Source organism: Hypomesus nipponensis, chromosome 13, assembly GCF_054491055.1.
Source record: "Hypomesus nipponensis isolate SF chromosome 13, ASM5449105v1, whole genome shotgun sequence".
Classification (NCBI taxonomy): Eukaryota; Metazoa; Chordata; class Actinopteri; order Osmeriformes; family Osmeridae; genus Hypomesus; species Hypomesus nipponensis.
Window position 1 is genome coordinate 2,921,620 of NC_140373.1, and position 12,124 is coordinate 2,933,743.

Below are 12,124 nucleotides of genomic sequence, written 5' to 3' on the forward strand. Positions count from 1 at the left end.
ACACACATTCTTACAAAATCGTTTTAATTTTTGGTGGGTCACACATTCTGACGGCCGTCAGAAATGGTGACCTATGTGGTAATGGCTCTATGAAGACTCTAAATCGGAAAAAAATGGCTCCAGATTAGTGTTAAATTGATTAAATAACTACCCCAAACCATCTTTCGAAGTATTAATACATTTGGGAATTAGTTACGGTGGGAACACACATTCTTACAAAATCGTTTTAATTTTTGGTGGGTCACACATTCTGACGGCCGTCAGAAATGGTGACCTAAGTGGTAATGGCTCTATGAAGACTCTAAATCGGAAAAAAATGGCTCCAGATTAGTGTTAAATTGATTAAATAACTACCCCAAACCATCTTTCGAAGTATTAATACATTTGGGAATTAGTTACGGTGGGAACACACATTCTTACAAAAACGTTTTAATTTTTGGTGGGTCACACATTCTGACGCCCGTCAGAAATGGTGATCTATGTTGTAATGGCTCTATGATGACTCTAAATCGGAAAAAAATGGCTCCAGATTAGTGTTAAATTGATTAAATAACTACCCCAAACCATATTTCGACGTATTAATACATTTTGGAATTTGTTACGGTGGGAACACACATTCTAACAAAATCGTTTTAATTTTTGGTGGGTCACACATTCTGACGGCCTTCAGAAATGGTGACCTATGTGGTAATGGCTCTCTGATGACTCTAAATCGGAAAAAATGGCTCCAGATTAGTGTTAAATTGATTAAATAACTACCCCAAACCATCTTTCGAAGTATTAATACATTTGGGAATAAGTTACGGTGGGAACACACATTCTTACAAAATCGTTTTAATTTTTGGGTGGGTCACACATTCTGACAGCCGTCAGAAATGGTGACCTATGTGGTAATGGCTCTATGATGACTCTAAATCGTAAAACATTTCTCCAGATGAGTGTTAAATTGTTGAAATAACTACCCCATACCATCTTTCGAAGTTTGAATATCTTTGGGAAGCAGTTATGGAGGGAACACACATTCTTACAAAATCGATTTATTTTTTTGGTGGGTCACACATTCTGACAGCCGTCAGAAATGGTGACCTATGTGGTAATGGCTCTATGATGACTCTAAATCGTAAAACATTTCTCCAGATGAGTGTTAAATTGTTGAAATAACTACCCCATACCATCTTTCGAAGTTTGAATATCTTTGGGAAGCAGTTACGGAGGGAAAACACATTCTTACAAAATCGATTTATTTTTTTGGTGGGTCACACATTCTGACAGCCGTCAGAAATGGTGACCTATGTTGTAATGGCTCTATGATGACTCTAAATCGTAAAACATTTCTCCATATGAGTGTTAAATTGTTGAAATAACTACCCCCTACCATCTTTGAAGTTTGAATATCTTTGGGAAGCAGTTACGGGAAAATAAACATTCTTAACAAATATTTTTATTTTTTCGGTGGGTCACACATTCTGACGGCCGTCAGAAATGGTGACCTATGTTGTAATGGCTCTATGATGACTCTAAATCGTAAAACATTTCTCCAGATGAGTGTTAAATTGTTGAAATAACTAACCCATACCATCTTTCGAAGTTTGAATATCTTTGGGAAGCAGTTACGGAGGGAACATAAACTCTTGCAAAATCGTTTTATTTTTTGGGTGGGTCACACATTCTGACGGCCGTCAGAAATGGTGACCTATGTGGTAATGGCTCTATGATGACTCTAAATCGGAAGAAAATGGCTCCAGATTCGTGTTAAATTGATTAAATAACTACCCCAAACCATCTTTCGAAGTATTAATACATTTGGGAATTAGTTACGGTGGGAACACACATTCTTACAAAATCGTTTTAATTTTTGGGTGGGTCACACATTCTGACGCCCGTCAGAAATGGTGACCTATGTTGTAATGGCTCTATGATGACTCTAAATCGTAAAACAATTCTCCAGATGAGTGTTAAATTGTTGAAATAACTACCCCATACCATCTTTCGAAGTTTGAATCACTTTTGGAAGCAGTTACGGTGGGAACACACATTCTTACAAAATCGTTTTAATTTTTGGTGGGTCACACATTCTGACGGCCGTCAGAAATGGTGACCTATGTGGTAATGGCTCTCTGATGACTCTAAATCGGAAAAAATGGCTCCAGATTAGTGTTAAATTGATTAAATAACTACCCCAAACCATCTTTCGAAGTATTAATACATTTGGGAATAAGTTACGGTGGGAACACACATTCTTACAAAATCGTTTTAATTTTTGGGTGGGTCACACATTCTGACGGCCGTCAGAAATGGTGACCTATGTGGTAATGGCTCTATGATGACTCTAAATCGTAAAACATTTCTCCAGATGAGTGTTAAATTGTTGAAATAACTACCCCATACCATCTTTCGAAGTTTGAATCACTTTTGGAAGCAGTTACGGAGGGAACATAAACCCTTGCAAAATCGTTTTATTTTTTGGGTGGGTCACACATTCTGGCGGCCGTCAGAAATGGTGACCTATGTGGTAATGGCTCTATGAAGACTCTAAATCGGAAGAAAATGGCTCCAGATTAGTGTTAAATTGATTAAATAACTACCCCAAACCATCTTTCGAAGTATTAATACATTTGGGAATTAGTTACGGTGGGAACACACATTCTTACAAAATCGTTTTAATTTTTGGTGGGTCACACATTCTGACGGCCGTCAAAAATGGTGACCTATGTGGTAATGGCTCTCTGATGACTCTAAATCGGAAAAAATGGCTCCAGATTAGTGTTAAATTGATTAAATAACTACCCCAAACCATCTTTCGAAGTATTAATACATTTGGGAATAAGTTACGGTGGGAACACACATTCTTACAAATTCGTTTGAATTTTTGGGTGGGTCACACATTCTGAGAGCCGTCAGAAATGGTGACCTATGTGGTAATGGCTCTATGATGACTCTAAATCGTAAAACATTTCTCCAGATGAGTGTTAAATTGTTGAAATAACTACCCCCTACCATCTTTCGAAGTTTGAATATCTTTGGGAAGCAGTTACGGGAAAATAAACATTCTTAAAAAATATTTTTATTTTTTCGGTGGGTCACACATTCTGACGGCCGTCAGAAATGGTGACCTATTTGATAATGGTGCTAATGTAGCCGGTGTGTTGAAACTCACTCCTCAAGTATGTAATAGGTCACCCGCGTCAGCGTGTGACTAGGATTTTCGTTGGCTTAGTAGTTAGTTGTGGCGCTTGGGAAGTCAGAGGTGATGAGTTCGACTCCAGGTGGGAGCGGACGGTTGCCTGCATACCTATGACGGAGCTTGTAAAACCACTTCAATTACGCTATGATAACTCTAAATCGGAAAACATGGCTCCAGATGAGTGTTAAATTCTTGAAAAAACTACCCCATACCATCTTTCGAAGTTTGAATATCTTTGGGAAGCAGTTACGGAGGGAACATAAACTCTTACAAAATCGATTTATTTTTTTGGTGGGTCACACATTCTGACGGCCGTCAGAAATGGTGACCTATGTTGTAATGGCTCTATGATGACTCTAAATCGGAAAAAAATGGCTCCAGATTAGTGTTAAATTGATTAAATAACTACCCCAAACCATCTTTCGAAGTATTAATACATTTTGGAATTAGTTACGGTGGGAACACACATTCTTACAAAATCGTTTTAATTTTTGGTGGGTCACACATTCTGACGGCCGTCAGAAATGGTGACCTATGTGGTAATGGCTCTCTGATGACTCTAAATCGGAAAAAATGGCTCCAGATTAGTGTTTAATTGATTAAATAACTACCCCAAACTATCTTTCGAAGTACTAATACATTTGGGAATTAGTTACGGTGGGAACACACATTCTTACAAAATCGTTTTAATTTTTGGTGGGTCACACATTCTGACGGCCGTCAGAAATGGTGACCTATGTGGTAATGGCTCTATGAAGACTCTAAATCGGAAAAAAATGGCTCCAGATTAGTGTTAAATTGATTAAATAACTACCCCAAACCATCTTTCGAAGTATTAATACATTTGGGAATTAGTTACGGTGGGAACACACATTCTTACAAAAACGTTTTAATTTTTGGTGGGTCACACATTCTGACGCCCGTCAGAAATGGTGATCTATGTTGTAATGGCTCTATGATGACTCTAAATCGGAAAAAAATGGCTCCAGATTAGTGTTAAATTGATTAAATAACTACCCCAAACCATATTTCGAAGTATTAATACATTTTGGAATTTGTTACGGTGGGAACACACATTCTAACAAAATCGTTTTAATTTTTGGTGGGTCACACATTCTGACGGCCGTCAGAAATGGTGACCTATGTGGTAATGGCTCTCTGATGACTCTAAATCGGAAAAAATGGCTCCAGATTAGTGTTAAATTGATTAAATAACTACCCCAAACCATCTTTCGAAGTATTAATACATTTGGGAATAAGTTACGGTGGGAACACACATTCTTACAAAATCGTTTTAATTTTTGGGTGGGTCACACATTCTGACAGCCGTCAGAAATGGTGACCTATGTGGTAATGGCTCTATGATGACTCTAAATCGTAAAACATTTCTCCAGATGAGTGTTAAATTGTTGAAATAACTACCCCATACCATCTTTCGAAGTTTGAATATCTTTGGGAAGCAGTTACGGAGGGAACACACATTCTTACAAAATCGATTTATTTTTTTGGTGGGTCACACATTCTGACAGCCGTCAGAAATGGTGACCTATGTGGTAATGGCTCTATGATGACTCTAAATCGTAAAACATTTCTCCAGATGAGTGTTAAATTGTTGAAATAACTACCCCATACCATCTTTCGAAGTTTGAATATCTTTGGGAAGCAGTTACGGAGGGACACACATTCTTACAAAATCGATTTATTTTTTTGGTGGGTCACACATTCTGACAGCCGTCAGAAATGGTGACCTATGTTGTAATGGCTCTATGATGACTCTAAATCGTAAAACATTTCTCCAGATGAGTGTTAAATTGTTGAAATAACTACCCCCTACCATCTTTGAAGTTTGAATATCTTTGGGAAGCAGTTACGGGAAAATAAACATTCTTAACAAATATTTTTATTTTTTCGGTGGGTCACACATTCTGACGGCCGTCAGAAATGGTGACCTATGTTGTAATGGCTCTATGATGACTCTAAATCGTAAAACATTTCTCCAGATGAGTGTTAAATTGTTGAAATAACTAACCCATACCATCTTTCGAAGTTTGAATATCTTTGGGAAGCAGTTACGGAGGGAACATAAACTCTTGCAAAATCGTTTTATTTTTTGGGTGGGTCACACATTCTGACGGCCGTCAGAAATGGTGACCTATGTGGTAATGGCTCTATGATGACTCTAAATCGGAAGAAAATGGCTCCAGATTCGTGTTAAATTGATTAAATAACTACCCCAAACCATCTTTCGAAGTATTAATACATTTGGGAATTAGTTACGGTGGGAACACACATTCTTACAAAATCGTTTTAATTTTTGGGTGGGTCACACATTCTGACAGCCGTCAGAAATGGTGACCTATGTGGTAATGGCTCTATGATGACTCTAAATCGTAAAACATTTCTCCAGATGAGTGTTAAATTGTTGAAATAACTACCCCATACCATCTTTCGAAGTTTGAATCACTTTTGGAAGCAGTTACGGAGGGAACATAAACTCTTGCAAAATCGTTTTATTTTTTGGGTGGGTCACACATTCTGACGGCCGTCAGAAATGGTGACCTATGTGGTAATGGCTCTATGAAGACTCTAAATCGGAAGAAAATGGCTCCAGATTAGTGTTAAATTGATTAAATAACTACCCCAAACCATCTTTCGAAGTATTAATACATTTGGGAATTAGTTAAGGTGGGAACACACATTCTTACAAATTCGTTTGAATTTTTGGGTGAGTCACACATTCTGACAGCCGTCAGAAATGGTGACCTATGTTGTAATGGCTCTATGATGACTCTAAATCTGAAAAAATGGCTCCAGATGAGTGTTAAATTGATTAAATAACTACCCCCTACCATCTTTCGAAGTTTGAATATCTTTGGGAAGCAGTTACGGGAACATAAACATTCTTAAAAAATATTTTTATTTTTTCGGTGGGTCACACATTCTGACGGCCGTCAGAAATGGTGACCTATGTTGTAATGGCTCTATGATGACTCTAAATCGTAAAACATTTCTCCAGATGAGTGTTAAATTGTTGAAATAACTACCCCATACCATCTTTCGAAGCTGGAATATCTTTGGGAAGCAGTTACGGAGGGAACACACATTCTTACAAAATCGATTTATTTTTTTGGTGGGTCACACATTCTGACAGCCGTCAGAAATGGTGACCTATGTTGTAATGGCTCTATGATGACTCTAAATCTGAAAAAATGGCTCCAGATTAGTGTTAAATTGATTAAATAACTACCCCAAACCATCTTTCGAAGTATTAATACATTTGGGAATTAGTTACGGTGGGAACACACATTCTTACAAAATCATTTTAATTTTTGGGTGGGTCACACATTCTGACAGCCGTCAGAAATGGTGACCTATGTGGTAATAGCTCTATGATGACTCTAAATCGTAAAACATTTCTCCAGATGAGTGTTAAATTGTTGAAATAACTACCCCATACCATCTTTCGAAGTTTGAATATCTTTGGGAAGCAGTTACGGAGGGAACATAAACTCTTGCAAAATCGTTTTATTTTTTGGTGGGTCACACATTCTGACGGCCGTCAGAAATGGTGACCTATGTGGTAATGGCTCTATGATGACTCTAAATCGGAAGAAAATGGCTCCATATTAGTGTTAAATTGATTAAATAACTACCCCAAACCATCTTTCGAAGTATTAATACATTTGGGAATTAGTTACGGTGGGAACACACATTCTTACAAAATCGTTTTAATTTTTGGTGGGTCACACATTCTGACGGCCGTCAGAAATGGTGACCTATGTGGTAATGGCTCTCTGATGACTCTAAATCGGAAAAAATGGCTCCAGATTAGTGTTTAATTGATTAAATAACTACCCCAAACTATCTTTCGAAGTACTAATACATTTGGGAATTAGTTACGGTGGGAACACACATTCTTACAAAATCGTTTTAATTTTTGGTGGGTCACACATTCTGACGGCCGTCAGAAATGGTGACCTATGTGGTAATGGCTCTATGAAGACTCTAAATCGGAAAAAAATGGCTCCAGATTAGTGTTAAATTGATTAAATAACTACCCCAAACCATCTTTCGAAGTATTAATACATTTGGGAATTAGTTACGGTGGGAACACACATTCTTACAAAAACGTTTTAATTTTTGGTGGGTCACACATTCTGACGCCCGTCAGAAATGGTGATCTATGTTGTAATGGCTCTATGATGACTCTAAATCGGAAAAAAATGGCTCCAGATTAGTGTTAAATTGATTAAATAACTACCCCAAACCATATTTCGAAGTATTAATACATTTTGGAATTTGTTACGGTGGGAACACACATTCTAACAAAATCGTTTTAATTTTTGGTGGGTCACACATTCTGACGGCCGTCAGAAATGGTGACCTATGTGGTAATGGCTCTCTGATGACTCTAAATCGGAAAAAATGGCTCCAGATTAGTGTTAAATTGATTAAATAACTACCCCAAACCATCTTTCGAAGTATTAATACATTTGGGAATAAGTTACGGTGGGAACACACATTCTTACAAAATCGTTTTAATTTTTGGGTGGGTCACACATTCTGACAGCCGTCAGAAATGGTGACCTATGTGGTAATGGCTCTATGATGACTCTAAATCGTAAAACATTTCTCCAGATGAGTGTTAAATTGTTGAAATAACTACCCCATACCATCTTTCGAAGTTTGAATATCTTTGGGAAGCAGTTACGGAGGGAACACACATTCTTACAAAATCGATTTATTTTTTTGGTGAGTCACACATTCTGACAGCCGTCAGAAATGGTGACCTATGTTGTAATGGCTCTATGATGACTCTAAATCTGAAAAAATGGCTCCAGATGAGTGTTAAATTGATTAAATAACTACCCCAAACCATCTTTCGAAGTATTAATACATTTTGGAATTTGTTACGGTGGGAACATAAACTCTTGCAAAATCGTTTTATTTTTTGGGTGGGTCACACATTCTGACGGCCGTCAGAAATGGTGACCTATGTGGTAATGGCTCTCTGATGACTCTAAATCGGAAAAAATGGCTCCAGATTAGTGTTAAATTGATTAAATAACTACCCCAAACCATCTTTCGAAGTATTAATACATTTTTGAATTAGTTACGGTGGGAACACACATTCTTACAAAATCGTTTTAATTTTTGGTGGGTCACACATTCTGACGGCCGTCAGAAATGGTGACCTATGTGGTAATGGCTCTATGATGACTCTAAATCGTAAAACATTTCTCCAGATGAGTGTTAAATTGTTGAAATAACTACCCCATACCATCTTTCGAAGTTTGAATATCTTTGGGAAGCAGTTACGGAGGGAACACACATTCTTACAAAATCGATTTATTTTTTTGGTAGGTCACACATTCTGACAGCCGTCAGAAATGGTGACCTATGTTGTAATGGCTCTATGATGACTCTAAATCGGAAAAAAATGGCTCCAGATTAGTGTTAAATTGATTAAATAACTACCCCAAACCATCTTTCGAAGTATTAATACATTTTGGAATTTGTTACGGTGGGAACACACATTCTTACAAAATCGTTTTAATTTTTGGTGGGTCACACATTCTGACGGCCGTCAGAAATGGTGACCTATGTGGTAATGGCTCTCTGATGACTCTAAATCGGAAAAAATGGCTCCAGATTAGTGTTAAATTGATTAAATAACTACCCCAAACCATCTTTCGAAGTATTAATACATTTTGGAATTAGTTACGGTGGGAACACACATTCTTACAAAATCGTTTTAATTTTTGGTGGGTCACACATTCTGACGGCCGTCAGAAATGGTGACCTATGTGGTAATGGCTCTATGATGACTCTAAATCGTAAAACATTTCTCCAGATGAGTGTTAAATTGTTGAAATAACTACCCCCTACCATCTTTCAAAGTTTGAATATCTTTGGGAAGCAGTCACGGAAAAATAAACATTCTTAAAAAATATTTTTATTTTTTCGGTGGGTCACACATTCTGACGCCCGTCAGAAATGGTGACCTATGTTGTAATGGCTCTATGATGACTCTAAATCGTAAAACATTTCTCCAGATGAGTGTTAAATTGTTGAAATAACTACCCCATACCATCTTTCGAAGTTTGAATATCTTTGGGAAGCAGTTACGGAGGGAACACACATTCTTACAAAATCGATTTATTTTTTTGGTGAGTCACACATTCTGACAGCCGTCAGAAATGGTGACCTATGTGGTAATGGCTCTATGATGACTCTAAATCGGAAAAAAATGGCTCCAGATTAGTGTTAAATTGATTAAATAACTACCCCAAACCATCTTTCGAAGTATTAATAAATTTGGGAATTAGTTACGGTGGGAACACACATTCTTACAAAATCGTTTTAATTTTTGGTGGGTCACACATTCTGACGGCCGTCAGAAATGGTGACCTATGTGGTAATGGCTCTATGATGACTCTAAATCGTAAAACATTTCTCCAGATGAGTGTTAAATTGTTGAAATAACTACCCCATACCATCTTTCGAAGTTTGAATATCTTTGGGAAGCAGTTACGGAGGGAACACACATTCTTACAAAATCGATTTATTTTTTTGGTAGGTCACACATTCTGACAGCCGTCAGAAATGGTGACCTATGTTGTAATGGCTCTATGATGACTCTAAATCGGAAAAAATGGCTCCAGATTAGTGTTAAATTGATTAAATAACTACCCCAAACCATCTTTCGAAGTATTAATACATTTTGGAATTTGTTACGGTGGGAACACACATTCTTACAAAATCGTTTTAATTTTTGGTGGGTCACACATTCTGACGGCCGTCAGAAATGGTGACCTATGTGGTAATGGCTCTCTGATGACTCTAAATCGGAAAAAATGGCTCCAGATTAGTGTTAAATTGATTAAATAACTACCCCAAACCATCTTTCGAAGTATTAATACATTTTGGAATTAGTTACGGTGGGAACACACATTCTTACAAAATCGTTTTAATTTTTGGTGGGTCACACATTCTGACGGCCGTCAAAAATGGTGACCTATGTGGTAATGGCTCTATGATGACTCTAAATCGTAAAAAATTTCTCCAGATGAGTGTTAAATTGTTGAAATAACTACCCCCTACCATCTTTCGAAGTTTGAATATCTTTGGGAAGCAGTTACGGGAAAATAAACATTCTTAAAAAATATTTTTATTTTTTCGGTGGGTCACACATTCTGACGGCCGTCAGAAATGGTGACCTATGTTGTAATGGCTCTATGATGACTCTAAATCGTAAAACATTTCTCCAGATTAGTGTTAAATTGTTGAAATAACTACCCCATACCATCTTTCGAAGCTGGAATATCTTTGGGAAGCAGTTACGGAGGGAACACACATTCTTACAAAATCGATTTATTTTTTTGGTGGGTCACACATTCTGACAGCCGTCAGAAATGGTGACCTATGTTGTAATGGCTCTATGATGACTCTAAATCTGAAAAAATGGCTCCAGATTAGTGTTAAATTGATTAAATAACTACCCCAAACCATCTTTCGAAGTATTAATACATTTGGGAATTAGTTACGGTGGGAACACACATTCTTACAAAATCATTTTAATTTTTGGGTGGGTCAAACATTCTGACAGCCGTCAGAAATGGTGACCTATGTGGTAATAGCTCTATGATGACTCTAAATCGTAAAACATTTCTCCAGATGAGTGTTAAATTGTTGAAATAACTACCCCATACCATCTTTCGAAGTTTGAATATCTTTGGGAAGCAGTTACGGAGGGAACATAAACTCTTGCAAAATCGTTTTATTTTTTGGTGGGTCACACATTCTGACGGCCGTCAGAAATGGTGACCTATGTGGTAATGGCTCTATGATGACTCTAAATCGGAAGAAAATGGCTCCATATTAGTGTTAAATTGATTAAATAACTACCCAAAACCATCTTTCGAAGTATTAATACATTTGGGAATTAGTTACGGTGGGAACACACATTCTTACAAAATCTTTTTTTTTTTTGGGTGGGTCACACATTCTGACAGCCGTCAGAAATGGTGACCTATGTGGTAATGGCTCTATGATGACTCTAAATCGTAAAACATTTCTCCAGATGAGTGTTAAATTGTTGAAATAACTACCCCATACCATCTTTCGAAGTTTGAATATCTTTGGGAAGCAGTTACGGAGGGAACATAAACTCTTGCAAAATCGTTTTATTTTTTGGGTGGGTCACACATTCTGACGCCCGTCAGAAATGGTGACCTATGTTGTAATGGCTCTATGATGACTCTAAATCGTAAAACATTTCTCCAGATGAGTGTTAAATTGTTGAAATAACTACCCCATACCATCTTTCGAAGTTTGAATATCTTTGGGAAGCAGTTACGGAGGGAACACACATTCTTACAAAATCGATTTATTTTTTTGGTGAGTCACACATTCTGACAGCCGTCAGAAATGGTGACCTATGTTGTAATGGCTCTATGATGACTCTAAATCTGAAAAAATGGCTCCAGATGAGTGTTAAATTGATTAAATAACTACCCCAAACCATCTTTCGAAGTATTAATACATTTTGGAATTTGTTACGGTGGGAACATAAACTCTTGCAAAATCGTTTTATTTTTTGGGTGGGTCACACATTCTGACGGCCGTCAGAAATGGTGACCTATGTGGTAATGGCTCTCTGATGACTCTAAATCGGAAAAAATGGCTCCAGATTAGTGTTAAATTGATTAAATAACTACCCCAAACCATCTTTCGAAGTATTAATACATTTTTGAATTAGTTACGGTGGGAACACACATTCTTACAAAATCGTTTTAATTTTTGGTGGGTCACACATTCTGACGGCCGTCAGAAATGGTGACCTATGTGGTAATGGCTCTATGATGACTCTAAATCGTAAAACATTTCTCCAGATGAGTGTTAAATTGTTGAAATAACTACCCCATACCATCTTTCGAA